This window comes from Cyanistes caeruleus, unplaced genomic scaffold (genome assembly GCF_971803275.1).
Source record: "Cyanistes caeruleus unplaced genomic scaffold, bCyaCae1.hap1.1 HAP1_SUPER_30, whole genome shotgun sequence".
NCBI lineage: Eukaryota > Metazoa > Chordata > Aves > Passeriformes > Paridae > Cyanistes > Cyanistes caeruleus.
Genome location: NW_028256295.1, coordinates 2,661,695 through 2,677,251, shown reverse-complemented (window position 1 = coordinate 2,677,251; position 15,557 = coordinate 2,661,695). Strand labels below are relative to the sequence as shown.

Genomic DNA, 15,557 nt, shown 5'->3' with positions numbered 1-15,557 from the left:
GCCCATGATGGGATCTCAGGGAGGGGGCTCAGCTCATTCCCCTTTGCCATGGACTGCTTTGCCCACAGCCCCACAGGTCACAGGGAAGCTGGGACACCCCATTCCCATGGACACACCTGCCTGGCAGCAATCCCAAGGGCAGGGCCTGACTCAGCTGCTGCAGATGCCAGAGCCTCCCTGAGAGCCCCAGATACCAATGACAATATCAGAGCAGTGCATTTAGGCTGTTTAGGAGCCTCCCAGCAGAGAGACTGAGCACCCAAACTTACAATTCTGGCATCTCTGTAAATGTTCCAACATTACTTTGCTGTTCCTGGTGTGTCACTTTCAACTCAGAATGTTCTGTGATTCTGGGATTACAATTCCTCTTCTGCTTCTCTCATCCCCCTGTTGTCTATAATCAAAAGAGAAAAAAAACCCAAACCTTTGCAACAGTGTTAGAACAGTAAAGTAAAATCCAGACCTTTATTGGAAACTTCCAGGTGTCCCAGTGGGGTTGAGGCACACCCGGCCCCTTATTTCAACAATTTCTTAAGGTTGATTAATTAGGATATTTAACAGAAACATTCAATAGGAGATTCAGCTGCCCCAGTTACACACCCCAGGGTCAACCCACTGGAGTAGGTCCAAGGGTTTCTTTGCCCCACTTTTTGTTATGACTGCTCACATTCTGGTTACAAAACAAAATGCTCTTCTTGTAGCTCCTCTCCCTGATGATAAGACAACACAGTATTTCATAAATGTATTTAGAAGGTCAGTTTATTGTTCTAAAATCTAAGAGAAAGGTTAGGAAACATATTAATTAAGGATAATAGTTGTCCTTAATTATAATATAAATGTAATATAATATAATAGTATAGTATAGTATAGTATAGTGTAGTATAGTATACTATACTATACTATACTATACTATACTATATAATAATAGTTTAATAGAGTTAATTAAGAATTAAAATTTTATAATTACATAATAGTAGTTTACAAATCTAAAAATATAGTACAAAAAGCAAAAATCTTTTTGCTATCATCTCAACTTTCCCACCCTGCTTAAAGAGAGAAATTGAACAAAGTCTCAGGAAAGCTCCTGATCTTTACAGCAATCCCAGGCTCACCTTCTTTTGGGAAGTGTCCTCTGGAGCTGTGCCCAGGCAGGTCTGGAGCTGGGAGCAGCCCTGCCCCACACAGCCCCTCTCAGCAGCAGCCCCTGCCCTGCTCAGGGTGGCTCCTTCCCCCCACAGCTTCTCCCCAGCGCTGGGAGCAGCTCCCCGGGCCGGCTGAGAGCTGTCCCTGGCAGGCAGCAGAGTCCCTGCCCCAGCACAGCGCCCTGGGCTGCAGGACCCTGCTCTGCAGGACAGCCCTGGGCACCCCTGGCTGCTCTGCACAAGGGACAGGCAGAGAATGTACTCACAGAGTCTGTAGGCACAGGGATGTTCCAGCTTGAGGAGATGCCTCCAGGAGCTGCAGCTGCATTGTCCTGCAGCCAGAGGCTTCCTGTGCCAAGGGCTGGCAGGGATTGTGCCCCAGGCACTTCTCAGCCCCTTCCCAGCCCTGACTGATTGAAGCTCTCTGTGCCTCTGGGCTGTGCCCAGGGTGGCTGCAGGCAGTGCCCCAGCCCTGCTGGGCTGGCAGAAGAGCTGCTCAGCAAGAGAAATGTGCTTTTGAAGCTCTTCTTGGTTTCCAGGAGCTGCCTCTGTGCCAGGAGCCCGGCCCAGCTCAGCAGCACAGACACAGCAGCAGGACTTTAATGAGCCTCTTGGGGCTTTGTGCTGAGGCCCTGAACATCAGTCCCTGACAGGGGGGGGAAGAAACCTCTCAAGAACTCCAAGTTAGAATCCAACTCCAAAGTTTCTTTCACTTTTAATGGGTCCCACTGAGGGATGTGACTGAGAAAGTGTCCCCAGGCCCCAGGCAGAGCAGAGAACTGGAGGCACTGATGACAGCTGGGGACAAAGAGAAGCCAGGGCTTGGTGCCCTGGGCCACAGCAGCCAATGCTGTGCCAGCAAGGGCTGTGAGGAGACACCTTGTCCTGAGGCCCTGGGGCCTCCTGGCACAGCCCCAGCAAGGCTGGCCACTGTCACCCCCTTGGCCTGCCCTCAGCGTCCCCCCTAGGCCACATGCCAGTGGCCTCAGGGATCTGCTGGAAGGAGTCCCTGGGGAGCCTTGCTCAGGAATGGCCCTGGGGGCCTCCTTCATGCTCCCAGGGACTGCAGCTTTTTCAAAGGACTTTGGCTTTTGCTTTGGAGTCTCTGAGAGCTTTGTGCAATCCTGGCCTCCAATTATCTGCTGTAATTAGTCCCTTGAGAGGCTTTGTCAGTAACAACACTCAGTGGGGCTCATTAATGCTTTAAGGTACTTCAGGTTCTTAAGGCACTTTCCTTTTTCCTTCCCACCCTGAGTCTCTGAGAAGTTTGTGAAATCCTGGCCCCAATTATCTGCTTTAACGAGTCCCTTGGGAGCTTTGCATTGACACTCAGTGGGGCTCATCAATACTTTGAGATACTCAGGGCTTTTTCAGCTACTTTGGATTTTCCTTTCCACACTGAGTCTCTGGGAGGTTTTTGTGCAATCCTGGCCTCCAGTTCTCTCCTCCAAGGAGTCCATGAGGAGCCTGTGTTGGGGATGGACCTCAGTGGCACCCATTAATGCTTGGAGACACTTTGGGTTTTTCCTCTGACTTGGGCTCCTGGAAAGGTTTGTGCAATCTCCTCTCAGGCCCTGAGGTTCAAGGGCTCAGCTCCAAATGCACCACGGGGCTCATTAGGATCAAGAAAATCCTAACAAACCATGGCTGTGCCTTGATTTCCCTCTGGTCTGGTGCAATTCTTAGGAAAGTTTCCTACAATACTTATGGAGAAATAGTTCAAAGAGCTTCTAAGAAATATCTGTTATTATTTTAAAGGGTATATTTTATTCCTGTTCTCTTTAGAGCAGAGGTGACTGCAGCATTCACTGACGGATATTGATCCAGGGTCTCTCCTAAGGAGGTCTGGCCAGGTCAGAGAAGCTGTGCCTTGAGGTCTGACACAGTGGGGACAACCTTGCTCCACATTCCCCAGCCCCATCCTGTCTCTCCTCACTCTCCTGGGACCTGCTTTGCTCACAGAACTGGCTGCACTCAGGCAAAGAGGGGTTTTCCTTCTTTGATTTTAGCAATCTAAAACTGCTGAGTTTCCCCATGGAAAACAGACACCCTCCTCAAGTGTGTGCCAAGCCCAAGGTGCCACCAAGGAGGTTCCCCTTCCCCAAGGCAGAGCCACACAAGGAATGTTTCAGACACACAGGGAGTTCTACAATGAACACAGCCCCAGAGTTGGCTGAAGGCAGAATTAGAGCAGCTGCTGAAGGACAGACAAGCTTTGAACTCCTTGCAGCTGAAAGCACCAAGTGGGTTGTTGGGAGGTGTGTGAGTGAGGCAAGAGTGAGGGAAGGGAAATGCAGAGAGCCCTGGAAGTGTTTCTGTGCAGACAGGCTGCTGCAAGGGCAGCGTTGGCCTTCTCTGGGGGGAACTGTGAAGGAGGTTGGGGCAGAGTGACCTCCCCAGTGACCTCGAGATGTCACACAGCCACCTGGGATGTCACAGCCCACTCAGTGGTGTCACACAACTTGCTCTGGGATGTCACACCACCATTCTGTGATGTCACATCTCTTCCTATATGCCACAAAAACACCTTGTGATGTCACATAGCCTCCTGTGATATCACACAGCCACATTTGATGTCATAGCTCACTCTGTGATGTCACAGTCAGTATTGTGATGTCATACAACCTGTCCTGAGATGTCACATGGCTCTTCTGTGATGTCACTTCCCACTCCTGGATTTCATATCACCACCATGTGGTGTCACAGTCTGCTCAGTGATGTCACAACCCTCTCTGTGATATTCTCTATCTAACCTCTGGTGTCATAGTCCTCTCTCTGATATCACCACCCACTAAGTGATATCACCCAGGCCACACTGTGATGTCATGCAGCCACACTACAATATCACAACCTGCACTGTGATGTCACAGATCTCCTCTATGATACCGTAGCTGCTCAGTGACCTCACACAACAAACTCTGTCATGTCACAGTCCCATCTGTGACCTCACACAGCCCACTCGGAGCTGTCACACAGCCCCTTTCTGACATCACAGCTGCTCTGGGGCTCCAGGACACAGCCACAGAGGTGCTGCTGGGACACAGCCCCCTCTGGGACATCCCACAGCCCCTGCCAGTGCTGAGCCCCTGGCAGCTCTGTCTGGGCCTGCTCTCTGTGTCCCTGAGCTGCCCTGGCAGGGCCCCAGCCCTGCTGGGCTGTGCTCAGGAGCTGCTCCTGGCCAGAGCTGTCTCTCTGCAGCGCTGCCCTTGCCAGGAGCTGCCTCTGGGCCAGGAGCCCAGCCCAGCTCAGCAGCACAGACGCAGCACCAGCACTTTCATCACCCTCTCGGGCCTTTGGGGCTCTTGGCATCACACTCAGTCCCTCAGAGTGTGCTCCAGAAACTTCTCAAGAGCTCCAAGTCAGATGGAAACACTGAAGTTTCTTGTAGTTGAAATGAGAGACACGAGTGAGAAAGCGTCCCCAGGTTCCAGGCAGAGCAGAAGACTGGAGGCCCTGATGGCAGCTGGGGACAAGCAATGGAAAGGTGTCTGTGGTGCTGAGCAAAGCTGGATGTGTTTCAGGAATGGCAAGGGCCAAGGGCTGAGCCCCAGCCCCTGGCAAGGCAGATGCTGTCCCTCCCTCATTGCTCAGGGCTCTTCCCGGGCCACTGGCATGTGGGGATGTGCAATGCCAAGGGCAGCACCATGGGGCGGCCCCTGCCAGGCTGCTGAGCAGGGACAAGGAGGCAATGAGGCCCCAGGGCTGCCAGGGTCACTTGTCCCCTGCTGGCCTCAAGCCCAGGGCCAGCAGCCATGGCCAAAGGGCTGCACAAGTTGCCTCTGGCAGGGCCTTGCAGCTGCACAGCCCAGGGCCCTCTGCCTCTACCTGCTGCTTACGTGATGAGGCCTCCAAATCTCATCCTGGGAGATTTTTGGTCACTCTCCATGGTCTGTGAAAATGGAAACACTGGTCAAAGTTATTTTCTACCAAATCTTGCAGTGACAGAAAAAGGATCAATATGTTTAAAGTGACTAAAAGTGGATTTGGATTTGTTAGAAGGAGGAAATATTTTACAATGAGAGTGGCACAAAACTGCAGCTGCTTTTCCAGAGAAGTGGATGCCACATCCCAGGACTGCTCCCAGAGCAGGAGCTCTGTGCAACCTGACACAGTGAAAGCCCCTCTCCAAGGATGGAATTGCTGTTGTGTGGGTTCTCTCATGTGCTGGGTGCCCTCACAACCCTCCTGGCCAGAATGTCTGCTGAGGGCCAGCCAGGCTGCTGCAGTGGCACTGACCTCACAGCCATCACCATTGCAGCCATGTCCCCTGGGCCTGGCTCTCCCCTTTCCTCTGCCCCTGCCTTGTCTCTGCTGGCATGAAGAGTTGTTTCATTATTATCTTTTCCCCAAGGTGCTGGGGCAAATTGCTTCCCAGTCAGGCTCCTGGAGCAGCAGTGGCTTTTCAGAGCCCAGCCAGAAATGAGCCCTGAAGCAGCAGCTCTGCAGTGCTGGCCACCAGGCCGGGGTGCCAAGGGAGCCTTCTGGCCATGGCCTGGAAGCAGCTGCTGCTGCCAAGGTGCCTTTGGTGCCTCAGGCTGTCCCTGGCACAGCTCCCAGCACGGCACTCTGCACTTGTGCCCGAGCCCTTCCCTGGCTTGGGGCTGGCCTGGGGCTTTTCCTGCAGCAGGATCTGCCCTGGCCATGGCACAGGAAAGGCAGTTCCTGCTGGAGCAGGAGGCTGTGCCTGGAATGAGCTCAAACACCAGCAAGGCTCTGTTTACTTCAAAATTGCTTCCTAGAGCACTATAATCTAATAATTGTTATAGCTCCTCTAGTCTGGAGTAAATAACTCTTTTTCTTTATTTACTCTGTGGTGCAAATAAATCTTGTTCAGAATCAGTCAGAGTTGTATTTGTATAATATATCTGATATAATATATATATATATAAATATATATATATATATACACATATATATCTTTATAATATATATATATATATTCCATTGTTAATCCTGTGGGACAAATTGCATTACAGTTCAGTTCCACCAGTTTAACCTTTTACACATAAACCTTTGACAAAGTCTGGGGCTGGGATTGAATCCAGCTGCTCCCAGTCTCCTCTCTTAGAAGGAATTTAAAAGCCGAGGCGTCCTGGAGGGGTTTGAGGATCCCTGGTGGCTGCTGGGTGTCATTTCTCCATCTCATGACTCAGCAGGAGTTTCTCCAATAAAGAAATAAAGCTTTTGCCTGCAGCTCCCACTCTGCCCGTGACAGGAAGCCCTGGGAGTGTCTGTGACATCCCGGCTCTTTGGCAGCCTGGGGACTCCTGGGATGTCTCTGTGTAGCCCCTGGGAGAGCCTGTGACATTCTGGCTCCTGAATAGCCTGGAGACACTTGGAATGTTGCCATGGAGCCCATCTGAGGGCCAGTAACAAATCTGAAATGTAGTAGACAACCATCACAGCCCCTGTTGCTATGGTCAGTCCCTTGGCAGCTCCATGGAGACCCCATGCCAGGGGTGGTTGCCATGGACACCAGCTCAGGCCTGGATCCAGAGCCCATTGCCATGGCAACCATTTGCAGTCCCATCCCCAGGCTCATGGGATCACAGAGCCACAGAATTGGCTGAGTTGGGAGGGAGCCATGGGGATCCTCCAGTGCAACTGCTGGCCCTGAACAGGACACCCCAACAATCCCAGCCTGGGCCTGGCAGCGCTGGCCAAACGCTGCTGGAGCTCAGCCAGCCCTGGAGCTGGGAGCCTTCCCTGGGGAGCCTGTTCAGTGCCCCAGCAGCCTCGCGGGAAAAACCTTTTCCTCACATCCAGCCTAAACCTGCCCGCCTCAGCTCCAGCCGCTCCCTCCACTCCTGGCCCTGGGCACCAGAGGGAAGAGGTTCCCGCAGCCCCCAGCCAGGGACCCGCTCCCAAGGCTGCTGCCATGGCAACCAGGCCTGGCACCAGCTGGGATGCTCGGTTTCCACGGGCTGGGCTTCAGGAATGGCATTCCCCAATTTCCTGCTCCTGCTGAAACCGCGCTGCCGCTCGCTTCCCTCCCACCTCCCATGGAAAGCACAAAAGACAAAGATCCCAGGCTGGGACAAGAATAATTTATGAAAAACAGCAACAGGATAAGGAACCAACAGACACAGAAACAATTTTGGTAACAGAAAGGATAAGACAAACCATTCACCTGGAAAACTAAAATACCACCAACTGACTCTTCCTGCCCACGTATTTCCTCCTGCCAAGAAAGGACACCCTTCTCTGGTGAGAGAGGGGGAGTCCTTTTCCTGCCCCTGGCAATGACCTGAGATGGGATTGAATATAATGGACCATGATCACAGTCTCACATTCTTTGATTCCACATCATGACATTGCCACGGGCAGGAAAAGGTACAGGTGTCTTCCCAGCATGGATCCCAGGGAACATGGATCACCAGGTCTCTTCCCAACGTGGATCCTCCATGGGCGGATGAAGCTGGAGCAGTGCACAAAGCTCTTCCTGTATTTTGAGGCACTTGCAGGGCTTCCCTTACCGGTGCCTCCGTTGGTGTCTGCCAAAGTTAGACCTGTCTGAGAAGCTCTTCCCACACTGGGGACACTTGTAGGGCCTCTCCCCAGTGTGGATGCGCCGGTGGTTGATGAGGTGGGAGTTTTGCTTGAAGCCCTCCCCACAGTCAGGGCAGCGGAAGGGCCTCTCATCCGTGTGAATCCGCTGGTGCAGGAGGAAATTGGAGCTGCTCTGAAACCTCTTCCCACACTGGGGACACTCGTAGGGCCTCTCCCCAGTGTGGATGCGCTGGTGGATGATGAGTTGGGAGCTGCAGCTGAAGCACTTCCCACATTCGCCACACTCATAGGCCCATTCCCCAGTGTGGATCATCTGGTGGCAGATCAGGCTGTTGCTCTGGCTGAAGCTCTTCCCACACTCCAAGCACTTGTAGCGCTTCTCCCCATCCTGAGGCTGCTCATGGACCACCAGCTCAGAGCCCCGGCTGGATCTCCGGCCGCCTTCCCGGCACAGGGTGGGTCTTTCCTCCTCAGAGCACCCTGGGATGGGTTTGGAGCCCCTCCTCCTGCGGGATCTCGGAAGCTTTTCCTCCCCGTTGGATTCCTGCATTGTGGAACTGCTCAAAATTGCCTCTTCCATGAGGTTCTGCTGTGGGGATTTGCCCTCCCTGGTCTCCATCCTCAGCTCCTTGTCTGGGGGAGGAAGGACAAGGAGAGGATGGGATTTGCCTCCGTGCCAGAGGGAAGGGGAAGGAGATCCCCCCAGTGCGTCCCCGGCAGGACGGCGTCGGCAGCGGGGTTGTCCTGCAGCCGGGGGCCAGGCTGGGCTGGGAGATGGAGCAGGAGAGAGGGGGAAAGGGGCACTGACTTCCTCCTCACCTGCCTGGGTGTCCTGGGGCATCTTCCTCTTCCTCGCAGCCTCCTTCTCCATCCAGCCAAAGTTTAGGAATCAGAAATCCTGGTTTCAGAAAATGCAATGGATGAGCACTTTGGGTTAGGGGTTTCCTACTCTCCAAGTCCTTCCCGAGAAGTCACCGGGCATCTGGTGCACATATAAACCAACAAAACACTAATATTCAGTCCCCTAAAATACACAAATGGTCAAGATTCACCAAAAACACCCATCCATGCATTTACCCTCTCTGGTCTCTCCACTGTGGGGTCCTGGAAGCCCCCCCTGTCTGGATTGCTGCGGGTCAAGTTTGTATTGCTGTTCCCCCTCTCTGTCTGCCGCTCCCCTCAGAGCCCGCTGCGGACACGGCGCCGGCCCGGCCACACGGACCCGCCTGTGCCGGGGGCCCACGGGCCGCCCAGCGCTGCCCGGGCCTCGGCCCCGAGCACAGAGCTCTGCCCGGGGGGCTCCCGGCCCGAGGCGGCGGCTCCGGGCCCGCCCGGCCGCTCCCGGCTCCCACAGCCCGCCCGGGGCCGCCCCGCCCGGGCCGGGCCTGCGCCAGCGCTCCCCGCACCCGCGGGGCTGCAAACCGCTGGGCACAGCTCACAAAAAAACATTCCCCCAGCCCCACAAAACACCAAAATCACAACCGGCCCCCCACAAAAAAACAATCCAAACCCCAAACCCACAAACCGACGGCTTCCAGCCTCTCCTGCGCCTTCCCAGGGATCCCAAGGCCGCGGGAATGCCCCCGGAGCGGGACAGAAAGCTGCTCCAGCCCAGGCACTTTGGACACCCTGGGCTCTCCTCTGGGGGCCCTGCAACACCCGCCAGTGGAACCTCGCCCTGCAAAGGAACCATTTTGGTGCTCCCTGCGGAGGCCAGAACTGAAACTTTGTTCCTTTGGCCTCGGGCCGGAGACCCCCGGGCTGTTTTCTGCACACACTTCCAGCCCCCAGCGCTTGCTGCAGCCGCTCCCTGCAAATGTCCCACTGCCAGGGCCCTGGCCTTGCTGTCACCCGCTGGGGCTGGCCATGAACACAGCTCCTGCACTTGCATTTCCAGCTGCTGTGCACCCAGAGCTGAGGGATCTGCAGCTGCCTGAATGCAAAACCCGGCAGAGGAGCCTCTCTCCAGGGGGAAATCTCCCCTTCCTGAGCCAGCCCGTGGCAATGCTGCCATTCTCTGCTGCTGCTGCTGCTGCTGCTGCTGGGGCACTCGGTGCTCTGGCCGAGCAGGAAAGGTGACCCTGAGCCAGGAGCTTTCCTTGGCTGCAGCAAAGCCTCGGTGCACAAAGACCTTCCCGGTGCTGTGCTTGTTTGTTTTTAATAAATTAACTCACCCTGTGAGCTGTGGGCAGAGCTCTGTAACTGTGTGTGACACTTGTCTGTGGCACTGTGGGGGTGGCCAAGGGCACCTTCCCCGAGCTGTGTGCAGAGGAATCCACAGCAGCCCAGGCCGGGGGTGCTCAGTGGCCGCTCAGTTCCGCTGACTGGACGCGGCTCTGGCCGCTTCCCTTGGAGCGTCTCCAGGGAGGGAACGCTGGGGCTGCTGGCCCGGCTGTGGTGTCACTGCCAGGGGAACGCTGGGGCTGCTGGCCCGGCTGTGCTGTCACTGCCAGGGGAACGCTGGGGCTGCTGGCCCGGCTGTGCTGTCACTGCCAGGGGAACGCTGGGGCTGCTGGCCCGGCTGTGCTGTCACTGCCAGGGGAACGCTGGGGCTGCTGGCCCGGCTGTGCTGTCACTGCCAGGGGAACGCTGGGGCTGCTGGCCCGGCTGTGCTGTCACTGCCAGGGGAACGCTGGGGCTGCCCCGCTCCTGCCCCACCCCATCAGCTCTGCCAGCGCCTCCAGGGGACACAAAGGCTGAGCCCAAGGGTGAGAGTTGCACAAGGGGCTGAGCTGGCATCTGGGACCCATTGGGATCATGGAGTGCAGCCCCCGGCCCTGCACAGACACCCCAACAATCGCAGCCTGTGCATCCCTGGCAGCGCTGGCCAAAGGCTCCTGGAGCTGCGGCAGCCTCGGGGCCGTGCCCATTCCCTGGGGAGCCTGGGCACTGCCCCAGCCCCCTGGGGGGGAAGAAGCTTTTGCTCATCTCCAGCCCAGCCCTGCCCTGGCCCAGCTCCAGCCGTTCCCTCGGCTCCTGTCCCTGCTCACCTGGGCAGAGATCAGAGCTTGCCCACAGAAGCTGTGGCTGCCCCTGGATCCCTGGAAGTGTCCAAGGCCAGGTTGGAAGGGGCTTGGAGCAGCCTGGGATAGTGGAAGGTGTCCCTGCCATGGCAGGGGGTGGAATGAGATGAACTTTAAGGCCTCTTCCAAGCCAAGGCATTCTGTTATTCTGTGATTTTGGGGGAGATGCTGAAGCTCTGGCTCAGCTTTATCTCAGCAAATGTCTGGAGTCAGCAGCAGCCATGGGTGGGATCATCTCCTCCTCCCTCTCGCTGTGGCTGTAACTCACCCAAGGGCAGTGTCATAAATGAAATTGAAATTTGGACAGCTAGGGCTATTGTGTTAACAGCAGTTTAATAACAAGAAAAAAATGATACAATTTAGTGAATTGAATACAACAAAACAATTTAATAAAAGAATAAAATTTAGTGGATTGAATAGCAATTTGATATAGGAATATAATTTAGTAAAAGAGTACAATTTATATATATATATTCATATATATATACATATATATATATGAAAAAATACATATACATATATACATATATATGAATATAGCTTGCCAGTAATTATGATTAAAGCATAAGCAAGACTGACTGGCATACAGGGAGGGCTTCTCACCCTGCCTCAGGTACAAAACAAAGCCATTCAAACTAAACTTATATGCTTATACATATTCATTCATGTTTCCAGGAAGTCTCCTCCAATTTATGATTCTTTAGTTGTATATCACTGTTCTTCATGGTGCATGCTTCACTTGTTGCTCGGGGGTCTTCAGTCTTCTTTTGGTGGTCTTTGGACGAAGGCTTACACTCATCCTCATTGTCCTCTGGATAACCTCACAGGCTGCGTGTGTGTATTAAGTGTTGTGTTATGTAAGTGAGCATCGTGCTCCACTAATTAGTCTTACCCTTCATAATGTTCAGGTCCTGTGCCTAAAGTCGTTCCAACTTTATCCATCTCATGGTCAGTTTTCTCTTGGGACATTTCTTATCTCAAAACTACATTGCCTATCTTAATTTTAACATGTAACATCTGTAAAGGGGTACATCTGCTTTGTAACACCAATTCCCTTGATTGCTTCTAATAATAACTAATTTCAAATAATTACTTTCCAAAAAGTTACAATTTAGTTAACATGAATCATTTCCATTTATCACAGGGGGATTCACGGAGCTCATCCTGATGGATGAGGAAAAGGGAGTGGGAACTCAGCAGTGAGGAGAGCTGAGGGCTGGAGAGCAGCTCTGAAAGACACTAAACTCCCACCAGACTTCTGAAACATTGCTGTTCTTCAGCCAGTGACAGGATGAGTCCCTGAGACTGGGGCTTGGCCTTCCTCGTGGTGAGGGGCATCAAGGAAGGCTGCAGTGTGATGGAGACTGTGATGGGCTGGGAACTCACTGGGGGAAAGGAGGGAGCAGTTGTGAAGGAAAAGGCAGGTGTGGGACAGAACTGTTCAGAGAAGGGCTGAGCTACAGCTTGAGCAAGATGAAAAATGTCATTTGGGGTCATCCCAGATTGATTTCATTTCAGAAGTTATGGAACAAGTTTAATTTTTGGGAGGTGTCATGTTTTCCCTTGGAGGTGGACACTCTGCAGACTTGAGCTGCATTGCCAAAATGCTCAAGTCTCTGCTGCAGGTCACAGCGTTTCTTCTTTGGCTGATCCCGGCCCGGTGCTGAGCCCAGCAGAGCCCTGGCAGAGCCCAGAGCAGCCTCAGCATCCGCAGAGCCCGGCTGCAAGGAGAGAAAGCAGAAACCGCCCGTCAGCTGAAGGCTCCTGTCCCCTTGTCCCAGCCAGCCGCGGTGCCCAGGCCATGCTGGCCGTGCTCAGAGCTGGGCCCAAAGCTGCCCATCACTGCTGCCTTGGGGAGCAGAGCAGGAGGGCAGGACATGTGCCCAGCCTGCAGCCAGCCACGGCAGATCCAGCCCCTCAGCAGCTGCCCAGAGCGGGATGCTCCTGTGCCCGCTGCCATCTCCCAAAAGCTCTTGTCCCAGCCATGCCAAGGAGATGAGGACCCACCTCACACCATCCGCTGCCACAAGAAAAGCTGGTCCCAAACGATGTCCTCAGTCTTCTCCAAGGGCACGGCCCATCCACGCCACAGCTGGTCCCAAGCACTTCCTGATCCAGACTGGACCCCACCTGGAACGCTTCCTTTAGAAAAACAAACAAGAAATTAATGAAAATAGGTTACAGACAAAAAGGGGAAACAAGAAAAATGGTAAAAAGTCTTATCTCTGTCAGGAGCTTGAGGAAGGCCCAACCCCTACATTCTGGGGAAAAACCCACCCATGGGTGAGGGAAGCCCATGCTTTCTCCCTTCCCCCCTGCACTGTCCCCCAAAATCACGGTGATCCCAAAGCAAAGCAGGGGAGTGGAGCAGCCCAAGCCCTTCCTTGCCTGCACAGCAAAGCAGCCGTGCTCAGGTTCTGGAGTCCCTGTGCTCCAAATTGTGGGATTTTTCTTAGATTTTGTGGTATTTTGTGAGGATTTGGTGGGATGTTTCTGGAATTTTTGGGATTTATTTTTACTGTTGTAGAATTTTCTGGAATTTAGTGGGATTTTTCTTGAATTTTATAGGATATTGAGGACATTTTGTGGGAGTTTTCTGGGATTTTGAGGGATTTTTAGCAGACATGAAGGATTTTGAGGTAATTTCTTAGGTTTTGTGGAAATTTGTGGGGGTTTTGTGGGATGTTTCTGGAATTTGTTTGGCTTTGGGGAAAATTTCTGCAATTTTATTGGATTTTTTCCTGGAATTTTGTGGGATTTTGTGGGAACTTAGAGAATTGTGAGGGATTTTTCTTCGATTCTATGGAATTTTGTGGAGATTTGGTGGGATATTTCTGGAATTTGGTAGGGTTTTGAGAACATTTAATGATTTGTGTGGGATTTTTCTGCAATTTTGTGGGATTTTTCTTAAATTTTGCAGGATATTGGGGAGATTTTGTGGTATTTTTCTGGAATGTTGAGGGATTTTGAGGAGACATGAAGAATTTTGAGGTATTTTTCTTAGAGTTTGTGGAAATGTGTCGGGATTTGGTGGGATGATGACTGGAATTTGTTGGGGTTTTGAGAAGATTTCTGCAATTTGGTGGGATTTTCTGAGAATTTTAGGGGATTTTTCTTAGATTTTTTTGATATTCAGGGGATTTTTGGAAATGTTTCTCAAATTTGGTAGGGTTTTGAGAAGATTTCAGCAATTTTTTGGGATTTTTCTGCAATTTTGGGTAAATTTGTGGAGATTTTATGGGATGTTTCTGGAATTTGGTGGGGTTTTGAGGGAATTTAGGGAATTGTGTGGGATTTTTCTGCAGATTGGTAGGATTTTGTAGGGACTTGAAGAATTATGAGGGATTTTTCTAACCTATCTTGGAATTTTGTGGAGATTTGGTGGGATCTTTCTGGACTTTGTTGTGGTTTTGAGGAAATTCAGGGAATCGTGTGGGATTTTTCTTGAATTTGGTGGGATTTTTCTTGAATTTTGTCGGATATTGAGAAGATGTGGGAGTTTTGTGGAATTTTGTAAGGTTTTCTGGAATTTTTATATAATTTTGAGGAGGCTAGAATAATTTTGTGGGATTTTTCTTAGATGTTGTGGAAATTTGAGGCGATTTGGTGGGATGTTTCTGGAATTTGGTGAGGTTTTGAGGAAATTTATGAAATTGTGTGGGATTTGTCTGCAGTTTGGTGGGATTTTTCTTGAATTTCATAGGATATTGAAAAGATTTTGTGGGAGTTTTGTGGAATTTTTTTTGGATTTTGAGGCGACATGAAGAATTTTGAGGTATTTTCTTAGATTTTGTGGATATGTGTGGGTATTTGGTGGGATGTGACTGGAATTTTGTGGGATTTTGAGAAGATTTCTGCAATTTTGTGGAATTTGGTGGGATTTTTCATAGATTTTGTGGGATATTCAGGGGATTTTTTGAGAAGTTTCTGGAATTTTGTAGGGTTTTGAGAAGGTTTCTGCAATATTGTGGTATTTTTTTCTGGAATGTTGTGGGATTTTGAGGAGACATGAAGAATTTTGTGGAATTTTTCTTAGATTTTGTGGGATATTTCGGGGATTTTTTGAGATGCTTGTGGAATTTGGCAGGGTTTTGAGAAAATTTATGTAATTGTGTGGTAATTTTTTCTGGAATGTTGATGGATTTTGAGGAGACTTGAAGAATTTTGTAGGATTTTTCTTAGATTTTGTGGAAATTTGTGGCGATTTGTTGGGATGTTTCTGGAATTTGGTGTGGTTTTGAGGAAATTTAGGAAATTATGTGGGATTTGTCTGCAGTTTGGTGGAGTTTTTCTTGAATTTCATAGGATATTGAGAAAATTTTGTGGGAGTTTTGTAGAATTTTGAGGGATTTTTAGGCGACATGAAGAATTTTGAGGTATTTTCTTAGATTTTGTGGAAATGTGTAGGGATTTGGTGGGATGTGATTGGAATTTGTTGGGGTTTTGAGAAGATTTTTGCAATTTTGTGTGATTTTGTGGAATGGTGTGGGATTTTTCTTAGATTATTGTGGGATATTCAGGGGATTTTTTGAGATGATTCTGGAATTTGGCAGGGTTTTCAGAAAATTTATGTAATTGTGTGGTATTTTTTTCTGGAATGTTGTGGGATTTTGAGGAGACATGAAGAATTTTGAGGTATTTTCTCAGATTTTGTGGAAATGCATGGGGATTTGGTGGGATGTTTCGAGAATTTAGTGGGTTTTGAGTAGATATCTGCAATTTTGTGGGATTTTGTGGGGACTTGAAGAATTTTGTGGGATTTTTCTTAGATTTTGTGGAAATGTGTGGCGATTTTGTGGGATGTTTCTGAAATTTGGTAGTGATTTCAGAACATTTAGGGAATTTTGTGGGTTTTTTCTGCAATTTCGTGGTATTTTGTGAA

The 15,557-nt window shown here is 51.0% G+C and overlaps 2 protein-coding genes across 2 annotated transcripts in view; both read right to left on the bottom strand.

Annotated features, from left to right (window-relative positions):
* The window catches only part of LOC147645291 (uncharacterized), a 409,208-nt gene that overhangs the window by 292,713 nt on the left and 100,938 nt on the right, over positions 1-15,557 (bottom strand). The window lies entirely within an intron of this gene.
* Positions 1-15,557, bottom strand: part of LOC111922621 (uncharacterized) — an 813,543-nt gene that overhangs the window by 707,985 nt on the left and 90,001 nt on the right. The window lies entirely within an intron of this gene.